Raw genomic sequence first — 4,577 nt, 5'->3', positions numbered from 1 at the left:
GCACTTTATTCACAGTTCAGGTATAAGAGGAACAGTGAATCATCTGGGAGAGGATGTCATTGTCTTGACTGTGGTGTATGTTACATGCAGTTTGAAGCTGAATGGAGGATGACAGATAGACGCAGTGGAGAGAAGAGTTTACATCAACTTCAATATTCATCATTATCTCACATTAAACCATGGACCGTCTTTTAAATGTGTTCGGTGTGTAAAAATACTTCAACTGACAAGTTATACTGCACTGAGCACTATTGACATTTTTATGGTCTCTGAATAAATGTTTTTAAATATATATTTTTTTTGTTTTTTGATTTGGTTCATGAAAATATTTTTATGAAAACTGTCAGCACAAATGACACAAATGTAATTGTGACTCACCAGAGACAGTAAGATTGAATCTGTATGTGGTCAATCTTCTCCTCTGATGGTCACTTGATAAAGTCCAGAGTCTGTGTTTCTGGTGTTTGTGATGATCAGAGATCCAGTCTGATGATCCAGCTCCAGTCTGTCTCTGAATCTCACATCAAGAACATCATATGTGGAGAATCTTCCAGTGTCTTTATCAATTTCAGCTATACGAGTCTCTGAGTGTCCACATGTCCAGAAAACCTCATCATTTGTCTGTAGTTCAGTGTTAGTCTGTAGAGAGACTGAATCTCCCTCCATCACAGACACTGACTTCACTTCATCTGAATCAGCAAACACACCTGAAGAACAAACACAAACAGAGTTTGTCACAGATTAAGGTCAAGGTTTACTGAAGTAAACAGTGTCAAATGTAAATCTTGCACCAATAATATCCAAACAACAAAACGAAAGACATCTTCATGGTGATTTTGAATAAAACCCATTTGCCGACACAGGAACTGAAGTTGATTTGAGCTGAATTCATCCACAGAAAACTCTTCAGATGAGAATCACGTCACGACTGAAACTAAAGCTGCTGCTGTTTGAGCTTCACTGTTTTTATAGAAAGGATATTTAGAAAAACAAACACACATATTTGAGAGAAAACAAATACACATTTCAAACTCACCAAGCATATGCCACAAACACAACCAGAACCAAACTCTGTCAAACATCTTCAGCGGTTTGAGTCCACAGATATGAAGAGACAAACTGGATCAGTAATGAGAGACAGATGAGCTGATGTGAGGCTGCTCTGTAGTAAAGTGAAGTCAAACTCTCCTGTCAGCTAAATAACCCTCGATTTATTCAGCATTGATGCACAAGATCATCAGCTCTTCTGAGCTTCCTGGAGATCAATGCTGGCATTTTCAACAGAAATAAGCTGACCCAAATATACATGTTAAAAATGTCTTAAAGCAGTGTTTAAGCCTGAGATCCTGAGAGTCTTCGTGTCTGATCAAATAGTTTCTCCTCTCAGACTGATTTCAGAGACTCTCTAACTGCTTTATGGATCCAGAACAGATCACTTGTTGTAACTGTGTGCTCTCTCATATTTTCATATGGCATTTTGTATGGAGTGGAAGTAAAAATGTTTAGTTCATATAAGCAGAAGAAAAAAAATAAGACTTTAAACTACTAAAAGATACACTGACCACATTCATCTAATAATATACATGCTGATGTCGAAGCTGTTTGTCAAGACAACAGATCAAACCACATTAGATATAAATATATCCCAACACAAAAGGTTCTTGGATCATGATAGATTTAGTGAATTACATGCATTTATCAGTGTTATACGACCTGATTCAGCATGTGCATGGACACACACACAAAGCTGGACACACTCTAGACTTAATCATCAGTAGGGCTCTAAACATTTCATCCATTGTTATTAAGGACGTAGCACTATCTGATCACTTCTGTATCTTCTTTGATATATTGATCTCTGCTAGCACTGAATCTAGATCTGTCTCTGTCAGAAGGAGATGCATTAACGAGAACACAAGTGTACTATTTATGGAGGCTATATCTTTAACACCAAGCATTTCTGCAGACTCTGTTGATATTCTCCTTGATTCCTTCAACTCAAAAGTTAAGAATGTTATTGATGATATTGCTCCAATAATAGTCAGTAAGAAAACAAACAGACAGAAATCAGTTTGGAGAAGATCAACAGCAGTTCAGACGATGAAAAGACAAAGCAGAAAAGACGAAACTTGAAATTCACTATAGCATCTATAAAGACAGCCTTCATGCTTTTAATGTGAAACTAGCCACAGCTAGACACAATTTCTTCTCAAACCTTATAAACAGTAACTTAAATAACACTCGTACTCTTTTTTCCACTGTTGAGAGACTGACAAACCCCCCCCGAGTCAGATTCCCAGTGAAATATTAAGTTATACGTGGTAAGTTATAAACTAAACGCGTTTAACTTTTGTTGTTGTTTTTTCCACTAGCAATGGAGTCATTGTTACACCGCACACTTTATTAATGTCAGGACTGTCATTTTGGTCTGGTTTATTCCTGGTTATGTCAGTATTCCTGACACTGGTGTATATTGTTATTGTGTGAACGTGTGTGTGCTCTCGTCTGTGTGTTCAACTTTCATTTTCTCATCAGACACTCTTGTCTTGTCTTGTGTTTTCAGCGGATGTGTTCTCGTGTCTGCCCTATGTTTTTTTTTCCTTTGCTTTATTATTATTCAATAAAACCCTTTGCTTTCTGTTTAAGTCCTTGCCTCATCTTTACTCATGAAATCATTTTATCTTTTATTTTTAGGCAAACCAGCCTATGAAATGCTGGAATGCGATCCTGACTGGGTATCATCATTTCATTTTGGGAGCACAAAAGTGAAATCAACACACTCTGTGTGGTTTAACCGGAGTACGAGGAGACTGCAAGCTGTCACAGAGATCATGCTGCACCTGCACCACTACATGTAGCTGGACAGAGGATGCTTCACAAATGGATGACGCAGACTCAGATAACAACTTTGCAGAACAGCAGGAATATCATCTTTGTAGCTGCAGGCATGGTGAAATTAACCGTTTGTTGGAGGAGAACAGGAGACTGAAGGAAGAGCAAGGCCAAAAGAGAACGGATGAGGAGTCTTTTAAAGATGATGATTCAAAGGTGAAGTACTACACTGGGCTTCCTTGTCTTCTCTTCTGATGTGTGCTGACACAGCTTCTCGTCTGCCTGCCACAGACTGGCCAGAAACTGTTTAGATATCTCAAACCCTTGGAGCACTGGTCAGAGAGACGTTGCTTACAGGACACCATCCCACATCAGTTTGTAGAGGCTTTGGGCAATCGAGTAGCAGTTATTGTGGACAGCTTTGAAATTCGCATTAAAAGAGTATCACATCTTATAGCTAGAGCACTGACATTATCCCACTACAAACACCAGCACATCCTAAAGTATCTCAGTGTTGGACTCGTGTGTGCAGAAGAGAAAATACCTGCATTCACCAGAGGACGCAGCCAGCTGGAAGCAAAAGATGTGGAGGAAACACGGCAGATAGCTCACCTCAGGGTTCATGTGAAGAGGCTGATATACACGTGTATGTATGTGCATTTATATACATATACAGAAATGTACGTTAAATAAACTACTTTTATTTTGGATGCTATTAATGGTTTTCACAGCCTTACATTAAATGTTGCCTATGCATGAACAGCATTATCATTGTTATGCATATTGCATACCTCCTGTTACAACAATAAATGGCAAAATTGATCAATTCTGTATCTCATTATTTGTGCATCACATTGAGGTAAATGTGTACAGTTTACAGTAAGGTATATAAAACCAGTAAAGGGGCAGTGTAACACATAAAAGGTAATTAGATAAACAACTATTAAGACCACAGGTGAAACAATAAGTAAAAAATTAAATAGAAAAACAATTATTTAATTTATACATAGTGCACTTGTAGTGCTAATACAACAGGAGTAACTTGTAACAACAGTGTAACCTTCAAGTATCAAGAACATAGATAATGCAATAAGTGAAGAAAAAAACATATATATATATATATATATATATATATATATATATATATAATGAATAATCAGACTACTTTAGATTAATTTTGACCTAACTCGATTTAAATAGGATAATATTCTACCATATTGACATAAAAATACAAAGAGTAATATATACATATATATATATATATATAATTTCACAAAGCTTGTCAGAACATTCTGTTTTTGCTACACATTGGGTTATTATTAAATCAAATTATGTGTATGATTATTATTATATAACTAAATGATATGAAATTATATAAATTATATGTATATGGATTATATAACAAAAATTAAATAACTGTAATAACAGATTTAGGTTAAATAAAGATGTCAGTCTTTTTAGGAAACAAAATCAAAGAAAAAAAATAAACTAATTCTGTTTCTAATATTCTGTATGTTGCTCAAAAACAAAATATATATTTTGTCCAGTTTTTTATTTTTTATTTTATTTTACCCAGTCATTTAAAAATAACACATTTTTTAAAACAAAAAATACGAGTTCACATATCGCACCTAAACACGCGTGGAAAACATAATTAGAACTAGATACTAAATTAGTTATAAATGCCTATCCATATACAGCTATGATTCGCGAACCCCAAACTGACTCAAATGATTTGCGAACCC

The 4,577-nt window shown here is 35.6% G+C and overlaps 1 long non-coding RNA gene across 1 annotated transcript; it reads right to left on the bottom strand.

Moving 5' to 3' along the window:
* Positions 1-281: 281 nt before the first annotated feature.
* Positions 282-1,320, bottom strand: LOC132134204 (uncharacterized). Its single transcript, XR_009429423.1, has 2 exons — positions 610-1,320; positions 282-511 (listed from the first exon to the last, which is right to left on the bottom strand). It is a non-coding gene; the product is annotated as an uncharacterized LOC132134204 (long non-coding RNA).
* Positions 1,321-4,577: the final 3,257 nt, after the last annotated feature.

Source organism: Carassius carassius, unplaced genomic scaffold, assembly GCF_963082965.1.
Source record: "Carassius carassius unplaced genomic scaffold, fCarCar2.1 SCAFFOLD_149, whole genome shotgun sequence".
NCBI lineage: Eukaryota > Metazoa > Chordata > Actinopteri > Cypriniformes > Cyprinidae > Carassius > Carassius carassius.
The sequence above is the reverse complement of the archived record's forward strand: the minus strand, read 5'-3'. Positions and strand labels throughout refer to the sequence as shown.